The sequence below is a fragment of the Ambystoma mexicanum genome, chromosome 5q (assembly GCF_040938575.1).
Source record: "Ambystoma mexicanum isolate Mex_15411 chromosome 5q, UKY_AmexF1_1, whole genome shotgun sequence".
Taxonomy (NCBI): domain Eukaryota; kingdom Metazoa; phylum Chordata; class Amphibia; order Caudata; family Ambystomatidae; genus Ambystoma; species Ambystoma mexicanum.
The window spans coordinates 345,347,708-345,363,005 of record NC_090933.1 but is presented as its reverse complement, the minus strand read 5'-3'; the positions used below and the strand labels follow the sequence as shown (position 1 = coordinate 345,363,005).

The 15,298-nt window shown below is 53.9% G+C and overlaps 1 protein-coding gene across 5 annotated transcripts in view; it reads left to right on the top strand.

The window, feature by feature from the left end:
- CEP192 (centrosomal protein 192) overlaps positions 1–15,298 on the top strand; it is a 2,773,731-nt gene that overhangs the window by 2,296,473 nt on the left and 461,960 nt on the right. The gene's annotated exons all lie outside the window — the stretch shown is intronic.

Here is a 15,298-nt window from a genome sequence, read left to right as displayed (position 1 = left end):
TGGATACGTCGGTGGAGGGGCCGGTGTGGCACCCTTCCCCGTTACGTCTCTGGATTTGTCCACCTCATGAGAGGCCTCCTCGGGTCCCGAAACAATCTCCTGAGGATGCCTTTTTCGGTAAATTTCAAGCGCTTATGCGCACCGACTCCATGAGGGAATATTTCAAAGTGCTTTTCAAGGAGATATGTCCGCCGGCGCCTCCGGCTCCACCTGTTCCTTTGGTGGTTCCGCCGGCGCCTCCCTTGCCCGTGGTGCCCCTCCCACCCCCCTGCTCTCCCGTCTTTGCCTCCATTGTCCCCAGTGGATAAGGCAGTGCCTGACATGGCTCAGCAGGATCCTGACCTGTCAGATGACCCTCAAGGCGATCAGGATAACAAGGACTTTCCCCGCTCTATCAGAGCCTTTCATGACCGGGTACTGGACATGATGAGTTTCTTAGATGTTCCGGTGCCCGAGGCACCCGCTCCGCAGGAGGGCGTGCTTTCTGGGGCATTCACCCTGTCTCCCTTGGAGCGTACCAGCCTGTTCCTGCAGAAGGACGTTCTGGCCGAGGTCCGAAGAGTATGAGAAAAGCCACACTCTGGACATTTTGTCAATAAAAAGATTGACGCGAGGTACAGGCTGCATTCTTCGGAAGAGGTGGCCCTGTCGTCTTGTCCGCCTTCCTCCTCCACAGTGGTGGCTGCGGCCACTTTGCAGTCCAGGCCTGCAGCACCCTCTTCCACGACGGCTACTCAGGTTCTGGGAAAGGAGGACAAGCTCCTCGACTCCCTTGGGAGGATAATCTTTGCCAATTCGGCCTTGCAGCTCAGGCAAGCCAACGCCGAATTGATATTGGCGGGAGCTAACATGCGGATGTGGAAAGGTCTTTCGGAGTTTGAGGAGCACATCCCGGTCGAGAAGCTGGAAGATTTCAAAGGAGGCCTTTCCGATGCCAGGGTCTTGGCCCAGGATCTCCTGGAGGCTGCGGCTCATCACGTAGACACCTCGGCTCGGGGCCTGATGCTTGGGGTTGATACCTCAGGGCAGGCGTGGCTGCTTGCCACTAAATTTTCTAAGGAAGTGCAAGACAAGGTGTTGGACCTTCCATTCATTGGTAAGGAGCTTTTTCATTCTTCTACTGATGTAGAGCTCACCAAAACCAAGGATAGCACTCAGACAGTTAAATCATTGTCTGTTCTGGTTAAAGCTCCTTTCAAATCCCAGAGACCGTTGTCGCAAAGTCGACCTTCCTCTGGGTTTAGGGGCTTCCTCGACTGCAAATCTCACAGAGCAGATACTCCTGCGGGGAATAACCGCCGTAGACAACAGCGTACGCAGGTTTTCTCCAGCATGGGGTCTGGCATGGATTCACATGCTCATGAATATTCCCCGTCGTCAGGCTGGGAATCCTCGGTAAAGAAAAAACCAGTATCAGTTTCGTTTCTGATCTGTCTTTCGTAGTAATAACCAATCACTGGTCTCTGCGTCATACTGACCACAGCCAATGACTGCCCTCTACCTAAGCACCGCCTCTGGCAGCCATCTTCAGATTTTTACCGCACGTTCATGTGTTGGGATCCTCGTGCTATTGCTCTCGAGCGTTAGTGCTATTTTTTCACGTTTTTTCTCAAAAAACTTTGTTTTTTCGGTCAAAAGAGCCTCAAGCTCCACCGACTCTCCATCCGATCAACGGGGACCCGTGTCGGATTCGTCTGCGCCCCTCAAGGGTGAAGATTTCGTCGAGCTACGCTTTTGGAGGACTCCAGAAGTTTCTCAGGCCCAGACATGGCCCAGGAGAAGGGATGCTCGACGCCCGGAAAGCTGTTCAGGGTCTGCCCTGGATGCCAGCTGCAGAACGTCTTTAAGGAGGACGAACACTCCTTTTGTCTCTACTGCTTACATGAGGACAAGACGCACGTGGAGAAGGACTGTGCGTTTTGCGGCAACATGTCGGAGCGGACCATGAAGGACCGCCATCAACGTCTCGCCAACTGGCTGGAAGGGAAGAGCCCGTCAGGCGAGAAGAAGGGGTAGAAATCCGAGCGGTCTTCTAAGACCTTTGAGGACGCCCCGGCGACGGGGGTCCAACACAAGGCAAAGCACCGCGAGTCCGCTGGCACCGGGAGCGCCGAACGGTCGGGCTCTACGGGCGCCAGGCAGGGCGCACCCTCCCCGGCACCATCAACCACGAGCCAACGCTCTGGGTCGGGTAAGAGGAAGGCCGAGCACCCGGCGAAGCTCCTGGAGAGGCCCCGGTCGAGCTCGAAGGCCCCATCGGAGGGGGAGCGAGGCAGTGTCCCCCCCCTCAAGGATAAGGCGGTGAGCGCACCTAAGGTGGTGAAGGCCTTAATCCATCCGGCCAAGCCCTCTATCGAAACTGTCGCGGCGGCCCTGGCTCAGCCTGTGGGGGCTACGCCAGTGGTGGCGACCTCGGGGCTCAGAGTCTCCCTGCCACCTCGGAGGGAGTCCTCTTTTGTGCCCATCGATAGGACCCCCGTGAAATCCCCTGTGGGGAAGAAAAAGGGGGGGCAGGGCGTCGTCGTAGATTCGGCCTCAACCTCGGAGGAGGAGCTGGTCGAAGTCTTAAGCCACGGCCTCGGCGTGGAAGAAGACCGGCCCGTCGGGATGGATCCCGACGCAGGTGACGACATCATCGAGGGTACCGACGGGGCCCCTGATCGCCCGTCGGATTCCCCTCTGCCAGCGCCGCGAGACAACTCGGCGGCCATTTTGTTGGCTATACAGTCCTTATGCTCAGAGTTAAGGACGAGACTACCGTTGCCGACGGAACCTCTCCCGTCGGGGGACCCAGAACCGGGACCTTCTGGTGTTCCCCCTACCAAGAAAAGAAGGATCCACCCTCCGCCTCCTTTTCAGCCGTCGCGCCCCTTCCAGCCCTCCTCCCCGTCCACCCGAGGGGATGATACGGGGACTGACACGGCAGCGACGGATACGGACGACGAGGTATACGACGAGGATGTACCGTTGTCGCCTCCCACCAGGGCTTCTCCGCCCGACGAGATTGGATCGTTCCACTCCATGATCACCAGGGCATCCGAGCTTTTCCAACTCTGCCCTGAGGAGAAGAAGGAAGGTTTCCTTTATCAGCGGCGCGAGGCCAAGAGGAAGACGGTCCTCTCAGTGCCTCTATTGGACGACATTTGGGATGAGGGCCTCACCCTCCTCAAGAACCCTTCCACGACGCCAGCTAGAAGAGACCGGTACGAGAAGAAGTACCGGGTCCCGGACACGGCCCCCCTGTGCCTCCGGGCGCAGCCTACCCCGGACTCCGTCGTCTCCGCGGCGGCCAGGAAAAAAGCGGGGGGGGGTGCGGCCTCCACATCGACTTCCCCACCGGACGGCGAGGGAAAGAAATTGGACGCTATGGGACGCAGAGTCATCTCGTCTGCGGCGACGACGATTAAAGCGGCCAACGCCTTGGCTATCGTGGCCCGCTACGACAGGGAGCTCTGGTACAAACTGGCTCCCCTACTGGACTTCTTGCCGGACGACAAGAGGGCAGAGGCCCTGGAGATCCTGCAGGAAGGTGAGGTGGCTTCGGACCACGCCATTACCGTTGCGACGGACATCGCCGACACTGGGTTCCGCCAGTTGGGCAACGGCGTTTGCCTTAGGCGGCGTGGATGGCTCAAGGCTACGGACTTCCGTCAAGACCTTCAGACCAGAGTCCTGGACATGCCCTTCGATGGGAACAACCTGTTTGGGAAAACAGTGGACGATTCCCTTCAGGCCATTAAAGCGGACACCGAGACGGCCCGGGCCCTTGGAGTTCTGCAACAACGACGGACGCGCTTTCGGAGCAGCGGAGGCAAGGGCGCCTCCAAAAGTTCAGGCGGCGGTTTCTCCACCTACCGTCAAGCGGCCCGCTCGTCGGCTCAGGAGGCCTACAGAGGACGAGGCAAGTCTGGCGGGTCAAGGCGGCAAAGCCTCGTCGAAGCAGGATTGAACCGACCGTGGGGTCGGGCCCCCACCGAAGCACCCCGGTGGGAGGCCGGCTGGCGAGCTTCGTCAGCGTGTGGGAGTCCATCTCCACCGACCGTTGGGTGCTGGACGCCTTGGCCCGGGGCCACGCGCTCGAGTTTCAAAGAAGGTGTCCGCGCGTCCCCCCCGTGGCCAGGAAAGAACTTCACGTCCCTCAACTTCTCCTGGAGGTAAAGGCGATGCTGAGGAAGGGCGCCATCGAACTCGTCCCAAAGAGACTTCGGGGCTCCGGAGTTTACTCGAGATACTTCCTCGTGAAGAAGAAGACTGGGGGATGGCGCCCCATCCTGGACCTGCGACGTCTGAACAAGTTCATCAAGGCGCAAAAGTTCCGGATGGTCACCCTCCAGCACGTCCTGGGTCAGCTGGAGGAAGGAGACTTCCTGTCGTCGTTGGATTTGGAGGATGCCTACTTCCATATTCCCATCCTAAAGGGGCACCGAAAATTCCTCAGGTTTGTGGTCCAAGGGCGTCACTACCAGTTCAAAGCCCTCCCCTTCGGACTACGGTCGGCCCCCAGGGTATTCACCAAGTGCCTTGCACCGGTGGCGGCGCAGCTGCGCCGCGAGGGGATCCACGTCTACCCCTACCTGGACGACTGGCTCATCCGAGCCAAGACGAGGGAGCTCGCCCTGGATCACACGGCAAGGACCGTCCGACTTCTCACGGACCTGGGATTCTCCGTGAACTACGCCAAGTCTCACCTGGTACCCGCGCAAAACGCACTGTTTCTGGGAGCGAAGCTCGACACAGTGTCCCTTCTGGCCTCCCCGTCGGAGGAAAGGACCAGGTCCATCCTGGGCAAGGTACAGCGGATGTTGGTTTCCGACGCGGCCAAGGTGAGGTCCATCAAGTCCCTCCTCGGAATGATGTCTTCCTGCATCTACCTCATTCCCATGTGCAGGCTCCGGATGCACCCGTTGCAGGAGTTCCTGGACGCGCGCTGGATCCAAACGACGGGCAGCTTCGAGGAGAGGATCACACTCGACGAGAGTTTCCGCCGAGTGGTCCGGTGGTGGGGCAACCGCACGCATCTGACGGCGGGCATGGACTTCCAGACCCCAGACCACCAGGAGACAGTGACCACCGATGCCTCCCTGGAAGGGTGGGGAGCGCACACCGAAAATCTGCACGCGAGAGGCCTTTGGCTCCCGACGGAGAAGTCCCTCCATATCAACGTCCTGGAGCTCCGTGCAGTGTTCTGGGCCCTCAGGTCCTTCCTTCCGTCCCTCAAGGGCAAGGTGGTGAGGATCTTCACCGACAACACCACCACCATGTTTTACATCAGGAAACAGGGCGGAACCAGGTCCCCAGCGCTGTCCAAGGAGGCGCAGGACCTGTGGCATTGGGCCGTCGCCCAAAGGATGTTTCTGGTGCCGTTTCATCTGGCAGGGATAAAAAACACCATCGCCGACTTGCTCAGCAGGGAGCTGCGCTCGTGCCACGAGTGGGAACTACGGCAGGATCTAGTGGATCGCCTCTTCCGACGGTGGGGCACACCCCAGATCGACCTGTTCGCGACGGCGACGAACTCCAAGTGCCGGAGGTTCGCCAGCAGGTTTCCCCAGGCGAAGAGCATGGGCGATGCCTTCTCGTTCCCCTGGGAGGGCCTGTTCCTCTACGTGTTCCCTCCTTTGCCACTGCTAATCCGGCTCGTCAACCAGCTCAAGAGGTCACGGTGCAGGATGATCCTCGTCGCACCTGCGTGGCCGAGGCAGATATGGTTCCCGGACCTTCTGGACTTGTCAGCGTCCCCGCCAATCAAGCTGCCGGTGGACGCGGATCTTCTCTCCAGGGAAGGAGGCGCCATCCTCCACCACGACCCGAAATCGCTGAACTTGCAGGCCTGGCTCCTGCAGCGCTAGAGTTTGGAGGATACGACATACCGGCCGACTGCAGAGAGGTTCTTGCAAAGGCCAGGGCGTCCTCGACTCTTAAATGCTACGGACACAAATGGAAGAGGTTCTCTGTCTGGTGCCACGCACAGAAGATTAACCCTCTACGGATTACGGCTCCCCAGGTACTGCCGTACCTGCTGACGCTGGCCAAAGCTGGACTGGCACACGCGTCCATCAAGATTCATCTTGCTGCGATCTCCCGATACACCAGAACCACGGGCCGGACGTCCTTGTGGTCTCATCGTCTGGTGAAAGAGTTCATGAAGGGACTGTTCAGATCGTTCCCGCCGGTGAAGGCTCCGGCCCCGGCGTGGGAGCTCAACGTGGTGCTGACCAAGCTCATGGGACCTCCGTTCGAGCCTCTGCACTCGGCCCCGTTGAAGTTTCTGTCGTGGAAAACAGCGTTTCTTGTGGCCATCACCTCCGCACGACGGGTGGGAGAGATCCAGGCCCTTTCCTGCAAGGCCCCGTACTTGACTTTTCACGACACGAGGGTAGTGCTCAGGACGCACCCCTCATTCATGCCCAAGGTACCGTCGGACTTCCATCTCAACGAACCCTTGGTGTTGCCTGTGTTCTTCCCGTCGCCTTCGTCGCCGGCTGAGAGGACTTTGCACTCGCTGGATGTGGCTAGAGCGCTGAAGTTCTACGTGGACCGCACGAAGTGTTTTCGGAAGACGTCACAACTCTTTGTGAACTTTGGACCTGTCAATCAGGGGAAGGCTCGCTCGAAGGCTTCCATTTCCAGATGGCTCTCCGGCTGTATCATGTACTGTCATGGGTTGGCAAACCGACCGCTGCCTGGCCGTCCGAGAGCCCATTCCACCAGAGCGATCGCAGCTACCACAGCGTTCCTTTCTGGTGTGCCCCTGCTGGACATATGCAGGGCTGCTACGTGGAGGTCGACGCACACCTTCACGAAATTCTACTGCGTCGATCGGGACTCCAGGGAGGAGTCCAGGGTCGGCCAAGCAGTGCTGCGCAACCTGTTCGCCTGAGGTGAGCCTGGTGAGGAGGTAAGATGCTTAATGTTGAGTTTGATGTAATGCTTAATGTTGAGCCTTTGCCACCTCCCGTGGTTGTGCATGTGTGTACTGCTATGTATTCTTTATTCATGAGCATGTGAATCCATGCCAGACCCCATGCTGGAGAAGGAACAAGTTACTTACCTGTAACTGTTGTTCTCCAGCATGGGTCTGGCATGGATTCACATGCGAACCCTCCCGCCTACCCCTCTGCGGCTCTTCACTTGGTCATACTGCCACTTCACGTGCTTCCAAATCTGAAGATGGCTGCCAGAGGCGGTGCTTAGGTAGAGGGCAGTCATTGGCTGTAGTCAGTATGACGCAGAGACCAGTGATTGGTTATTACTACGAAAGACAGATCAGAAACGAAACTGATACTGGTTTTTTCTTTACCGAGGATTCCCAGCCTGACGACGGGGAATATTCATGAGCATGTGAATCCATGCCAGACCCATGCTGGAGAACAACAGTTACAGGTAAGTAACTTGTTCCTTCTCCCGCTCCTCAGCCTCCTCATCAGGTTCAGGTGGCACCGCCACCAATAAGCCTGCCAAATGAGGGTTTTCTGCACTCGCACGAGACCCCGGTGGGAGGACGCATTGCGTCTCATTGGGAGGCGTGGCAGACCATCACAGAAGACAGATGGGTCTTGTCAGTTGCTCGAGCGGGCTTCCGCTTACCTTTACCCCGTACCCAACCCCTCAACCCTCCTTTTCAGATGTCGGGCTCACCCTCCCTCAAGGCCGAGGTTCAGAAACTTCTGGACCTCAGAGCTGTGGAACCCGTTCCCCTTGGGGAGCGAGGGGAGGGCTTCTACTCCTGGCTGTTTACGGTGTCCAAACCCAACCAGATTGGCCTGCTCACCATCCTAGACCTTTCCCAGTTAAATCTTTTCCTACCCCAAGAGAAATTCAAGATGATCACGCCCGGCCAGATTCACTCCTCTTTGCAGATGGGCGATTGGCTCAGCGTGGTGGATCTTCAGGATGCGTACATGCATATCCTGATTTGGAATCCATACAGGAGATACCTCTGCTTCTCTTTGGGAGAGGAGCACTTCCAGTTTCGGGTGCTTCCTTTTGGCCTCAGCTCGGCGCCGCGTGTCTTCACGAAGATGATGTCGGTGATTGCGGCCTATCTTCGTCTCCAGGGTATCCATGTGTATCCTTATTTGGACGACTGGCTCTTAGGCAGCCCTTGTCCGTTGGCAGCAGCGGGCAACCTCCAGTCTCTCCTTCAGCTCCTGTTCCATCTTGGGCTGTCGGTGAACTGGCCGAAATCCTCCATGACGGTCTCACAGGACCTGATCTTCCTGGGTTTTCGTTGGAACACGATCGACTGCAGAGTGCATCTGACCGGGGACAGAATGGCGGATCTGTTGGCCACGTGTCAGATGTTTGCGCAGTCGCAGAGCATGTCGGCCTGGTGGTTCCAGAGGCTTCTGGGCCTCATGGCCTCGTGTGTACTGGCTCTTCCTCTTGCTCATCTCAAAATGAGACTGACCCAGATGGCTCTTCGGAATTCATGGCATCAGGCTGTGGATCCGGATTCCATGAGAGTGGACCTGGTGTCAGGAACCAGGATTGGAAATGCTGGAGTCGCTGGAAGTTCAGACTTCGATGAACTTTCTAGTCCTCCCCCAACATGGCGCCGGCGCCTATAAATCTAGGCCCCGCCTACTACTCGGCGCGTTGTATCTGTGTGTGTTTTCATTCAACGCTCCGAGACTTGTGTACTCGTTCTTCCTTCCCGCATTGCTGATTTCTCTATAGCCCTCCTGTTATAGCCTGTAGTACATTCTTATCCTTCTCTTTCTACCTGTCCTCCTTGGTTTCATACTTCTATGTTTTTCCGCTTACCTTATTGCTCAGCTGTAGGTTTTCCTCCTCTCCTCCGGGACAACCTAGCTCGCCTACCGCTCTGTGTAGCCGCTTCGGCTCCTCTCTCACGGAACCCTTCCGTACTCCTTGCTTACCTCCCTATCCTCTCGACTTCTGCCTCCTTCTTGCTGGCAGCCTCGGCATCGCCTCTCTGCGCCGCATTCAGCAGAGCCTAAACGCCTACCACTCTGTGGGATCGGCTTCGGCTCCTCTTTTACGGAACCCTTCCATACTTCTTGCTTACATCTCTGTCCTCTCGACTTCTGCCTCCTTCTTGCTGGCAGCCTCGGCATCGCCTTGCTGCGCCGCATTCAGCGGAGCCTAATGGGTGTTTCCTTTTGTTTCTTCTTTTGTGTGTATTACTGTAGCTTACTTCCTCCTTGTTTTCTGCTCTTCTCTACTTTCTTTATTCCTTGTTTTCCACCCCTTTCTCGGTTACTCTTCCTTCCTTACTTTTGTAGTTTTTTCTTCCAAGCTCTCTCTTCTTCTTTATATCCATTGTTATTATTATCCTCTCTTCGGATTGGGTATTCCACAACTGCTATTATCCCGGACATTTTACCTGAAGATTTGTGCCATCTCTTGAACTCATCATCTGAACCCATCTATGATCTAGGGTTTTTTCTGCCTTCGAGCTTTTTCCCTAGTAGTGAGGCTGGCCCCCTGGGCTTCCCCAAGGGCAGGTCTTAACCTCTGCCAAGGTGGCCTCCGGAGGGGCCAGACCTTACCTACACGAAAAGAAGGTACGAGCACCTGGAGTCAAAGGTTCAAGGACGAAGAGGAGACCCCAGAAGACGGAGACTGACCTTCAAGGAGATACCTCAGGGGACTCAGGTGAGGAGAAAGGGGAGGTAGACTCGGATTTTGACACCTGGATTGGTGGTCATCTCTCAGCAATCTGTCTGGGGGGCGCGGGGTTTCAGGACCCCGTCCCCACGGTGACATTCACCTCCCTCCTCGGGTGGGGTGCGACGTTAGATCTTCTTCAGGTCTCGGACCTCTGGTCGCCTCAGGACAAGCTCCTGCACATAAATCATTTGGAGCTTCTGGCGATCTTCCTAGCGCTCAGGGCGTTCAGACAGCTCATTGTCAACAAGGTGGTCCGCATAAGAACGGACAATGTGGTATCAATGTAATACATAAACAAGCAAGGGGGAACAAAGTCTCCCCCCCCCCTCCCTCGTGGACCTGTCCATCCAGATTTGGGAGTGGGCCGTGCTTCATGGTGTCTGGCTGCTTGCAGTGCAAATCCCGGGCCAGCTGAACGTCACAGCGGATGCCCTCAGCCGGCGGACAGTGGTCAGCTACAAGTGGGAGTTGAAGGCGGAGGTCCTCTCATGGATTATCTCACGTTGGGGCACACCGGAGGTGGACCTCTTTGCTACGGCGGTAAACAAGAAGCTTCCTCAGTATGCCTACATAGAGGGGGGCTGGGAGCCTCCTCTCTGGGGGATGCTCTCGAGATTCCATGGTACAACATGAGAGCTTACGCCTTCCCGCCTCTGCCTCTAGTTCATCGAGCAATTTGGAAGTTGAAGAACTCTGTGAACTGTTCCCTTCTACTGATAGCCCCGTGGTGGGCGGCCAGGTTTTGGTTCTCAGAACTTCAAAACCTGTCGGTGTATCCGCCGATCAGGCTACGAGTAACTCCCGATCTTCACCAAGGGGAACAGATGTGGCACCCCTCCCCACAATCGCTCAGCTTGGCGGCTTGGTGCCTGAGTTCAAGTCTTTAGAGCATCTGAGTTTCTCTGCGGATAACATGCGCATTATCCAGGCAGCCAGGAAACCCTCGACCAATAATCAATACAGGAGTAAATGGCTCAGGTTCTGTCATTGGTGTTTGGAGAAGAAGTTGGATCCGGGGGTGGCCACGATTGATACAGTGCTGTCCTTCGTGTCCTCCCTAGCAGAGTCAGGGGTTCATGTTCTCTCATGCAGGACTAATCTCTCAGCGGTTCCGCTTACCTTTCTACAGACATGTGTTCTTATTCTCTAACTAACCCAGTGGTGAAGAGGCATTTTGCTGGCTTGACACGCCTCTACCCTCCGGTTCATAATCTGCACCCGCCATGGGACCTAAATGTAGTCCTGACGGCGCTGTGCCATAAATCCTTTGAACCAATGGCTACGGTAGACCTCAAGTACTTGTCTTGGAAAGTGTCCTTTCTGGTCGCCGTTACGTCAGCGAGGATAGTGAGTGAGCTCCAGGCATTGTCGATGGAGCATCCTTTCTTGGTCTTTCATAAGGACAAGGTAGTCCTTCGGACAAACCCAGCTTTCCTACCGAAGGTAGTGACCGAATTCCATCTGAATCAGTCGATCTCCCTTCCGGTCTTTTTTCTGAACCCTGCCTCAGAGGCTGAAAGAGTTCTGCACTGTCTTGATGTCCGAAGAGCTCTTAAGTTCTGCCTGGACAGGACCTCCGATCTTAGAAGTTCTTCTCAACTTTTTGTGACCTTGGGTAACCCTCAGGGCAAGCCGGCGTCTAAGGCAACTATTTCCAGGTGGATTGCCGCCTGCATCACAGAGTCTTTCACCGTCAAAAGGCTGAAACCTCCTAAAGGTATCCATGCACACCTGGTGCAGGGCAAGGCAGCCACGGTTGCTTTTGAGAAATATGTTCCCTGGGAGTCCATCGCTAGGGCAGCTACTTGGGCCTCCCCATCTGCTTTCTGTAAGCATTACTGTCTCGACATGAGCTCTAGAGCTGACGCTCGGTTCGGTCAGGCTGTGCTGAAGAACCCGTTTCATTAAGGGGTATTTCCATCCACCCCTAGTTCCTGTAAGGAGTGCTTGGGAATCTCCCACAAGTATGGAGGAAAGGGGACGGGACGTAGGAGTATTACCAGGTTACTCACCGTAGTGACCACCTTACTCCTAGTCCATAGTCCCCTTTCCTCCATACGCCCGCCCTCCGTCCCCTCTAATAAGGTTCCTCTGTTATTGCTAATGGGTTTTTGACCCGGCGATAGAAAAGGACTGATGGGCGATGCGCGGGCCGGAGCCAAGGTGGGCGGGGTTACGGCCGCTTGCCGGGCCCCGCACAGGAAAGAGAGGAGGGACACATTTTTGAAAAAAATGTGGATGCTTTTTACAAAGTGCTCCGGTCCCGTCCCACAGGACGGAGAGATGTCCCACAAGTATGGAGAGAAGGGGACTATGGACTAGGAGTAACTCCACAATCTCCCCTTTGATTTTTTGATAGGGTACAGTGCGGTAGTGCATGGTGACTCTGACCTCACTAAAATGCCTTGATCCATCATGGCTGATAGTCTTAAAAATCTCATCTGCCTCTCGAGACATGGGGTACTGCCTTGCTCGAGGTAAAATAGCTCCTGGCTTCAGCTTAATCTTAACTTATCCCACCCCCTTCAATGGGCCTATGTCATAGAGGCCCGTAGTCCATAAAGAAGTTGACACTTTCGCCATATCCTCATCAAAAAATGCAGGGCGGTGCCGCACTATCGTCGTCATCGTCTGGGATCTCTTGTCTCTGTCCTGATCCAATACGTAATGCTCATCTCGAACACTACTTGATCTGACGGGTTGTCTCTAAACATATCCTCATTACTGATGTCAGTCAATCTATATTCTTCTAAAATAGCAATCGCTGTTCTCCGTGGCCTGCCTTGATCCCAACCTTCGAGCATGGCCAATTCAACTCGCACTATGGCTGGCTGTAATTCCAAGGGAAAAACCTGCCCCCCCCCTCTGTGGCCTGAACAGAAATTAATCAGATATTCTCATAATCTTGCCCACTAAAACGGGTAGCCACGTTAATAAAATGCGTACCCCATAGTGAAAGACTTCTGATTCTAACGGCGTTCCTCGCATGGCTATTTGCTGTGTAAATGCCATGAGAAATTCTCCCACATTTAAATAATGTATTCCTGGTGTTGAACACACAGTTATGTTGCCTTGATCAGTGAAGGAGATTGTCATATTTAGCTTCGTCATTAGTTGTCTGCCCAGTATATTAATTAGCGTCTGTCTTGAATACAACAGTGGGACAGTAAAAGGAACTCTACTTGTAGCTCCTGAGAACCCTTGAGCATTCATGGCAGTACCCGACAATTAACATTTTCCCTCTCGAATAAATGAGCGAGTCGCTCCAGTTTCTACTAAAAAAGAAAAGGATTTACCTCCTATCGTAAAGTCAACCCTTGGTTCCTCTTGAGGATTAGGTGTCACAGATAGTACTGAACATATCAAGTGACCCAGTGAGCTGTCCTATTGTGGGTACATACTTATTCAAGTACCTGTGAAAGTATTCCCACCCTCAATGGTGACACCCCCTACTCTACGAGTCAGTAGCTGTCCTGTGTTTGCGCTCTGCTGTATTTGCATAGGTGCATGCTGTGACTGCCCTTGCAGTGGATCTAATGGTGCTTGCTGTGGTTGCAAAGCCTGTGGTATTCTAGGTGGTTTTGATTGATACTGTCTGATCTTGGGCAAACCTGTCCCTGCTTTGTGGGCTATATGCTGGAGGATAAGCTGCCCTCCCGCCCCACCCCCTCCTCTTGAGAATTGTCCATACCCTTGGCTCCCACATGTTTGTGCGATGTGTCCTGTCATTCCACATGTCCAAAACACAGGAGGGAATCTAACTTGTCCATCCTGCAGGCCTTGATTACCACCTAAGGTATTTTGAAAACCACCTTGATTATTCTGAAAGTTTCCCTGATTATTCTGAAAGCCTCCGCCTCTGTATAAATCCATTCCCTCCTTGATCATACCTCCGTCGGTTATTCACCTGCGGCATACCTGCTGTCTGTTGTGATCCTGACCCTTCTCCACTAGTCGGCATCGCTGCTTCTATAGCATAATTTGACAGCTTTTTCTGTACTAACTTAGCTTCCTAGCATCCTCTCCCTTTGGATTTTTCTCTTGCAGCAATCATCAATGATGCGCAATGGTCGGCTGTATTTCTGGCCACGGTTTGCCTCCATACCCACCAGCTTCTTGAGCTGTCTGCACCTTTTCTGGTGACCCCTGACATAATATATGATAGAATACAGGTATAGATTTTCCTCATGTCTCTAGAGTTTCCAAAAACCACTGCTTTTGAAAATGTTGAATGGAAGCAAGCGCATCTTCCCCTTCCTGCATCTTGCGTGGCTTTATAGCACCCATATCTGACGTGTCAGGATATTGTACTCTAAGCGCTCTACAATTATTAAATGGCGTGCCATCATGCGCTGTGTTCTTTGCTGTGACACTTGCATATCCTGCTCTCGTCCAAATGTATTCAGCCCTCCCTCCAAGGATAGCTGCTAGAAGACCCTTAATGTCCCCTATAGCTAACGTGTTGCCTCCTTTAATTTTTTCTAATTCATTGTTCTATTTTCTGGCGCCCAAAGTCAAACTTTGGAGCTTATACCTTAAATGATCCTTCTCCATCTGGGGCCACGGGATATACTGCGGTCTGGCCCCTCCTTTTTCTAACAAAGGAAACTGCGAAATCCCAAAATAGTAATCGACTTCCATCATCTGCCTAGCCATAGTAGGGACAATGGTCCTGATCGCTGCCTTCCTGGCAATGACCTTAATCTGCTCAGGTGGTGATTCCCCCCCAAACGTTATGGGATCGCCCTTTAGATCCTTTTGTGCACGCCATAGGCTCCCGGCGTTCTTTCTTTTGGTAGGTCAAAATCCGACCATATAACCTCCGTCATCCCTCGGAACTGCATGCACCAGCTCCCTCCTTTCCTGAAGGTTTCCCTCTTTGTCTGACATGTCTTGCCCCCAACTTGTATAGCTATCCTCCTTCTCGTCTGTTTAGATTCAGCCCGTCCAAAGACAAAACTCTGTGCTCGAAACTAAACAAGCTTCCCTCCTCACCTCGTGACTGGGAAATCTCAAATCGATCATCTTTCCCTTTACTTGTCAATTTACTTTTTGTCCTCATCTCTCGATAAACTTAGTCGATTTGATCTCCTATATCAGAATTCTCCTCTAGGTTTACCCTGTAGAGCCATGGCATCGGTTCTTGTGATGGGAAGAACTCCTCTGTCCTCCTATGCTACTACTGGATTTGGTTTCATTAGCTCTTCCTCAATGCGATCAATGTCGTGTGCTCTGTCTTCTTTTGTTGCATTTCCTCATCAAATGCCCTTCGGTTCTTCGCTTCGTTTCTAATCCTCTCTTCGTCCTTTCTCTTCACTTCTCTCCTCTCATTAGCCCTACGCACCTCTTTGTCTCTGCATCTTTGTATTATTTTCTCTCTCAATTTCTGTTCTTCCTCTTCTCTAGCCTGTCTCGTTCTTCAATCGTCTCTGCCTATTGTCATAATTTCTTTGCTCCTGTGCCCTTTCTTCCTTTCTTAACTGCTCTTCCTGATACATTTGTTCTCGCCTTAGTCTACTCTTCTTTTTAGATTTATCTTCTTTCAATCTTTTCTCTCGTTCCCTGTCTTCATTTTGACAGTCTTGATCTTCCCCTTGCCACACTTCCTCGATGCTCTTCCCATCAAGTTTGAGCAGTATCTGACCGCCCATCCATTTGTTCT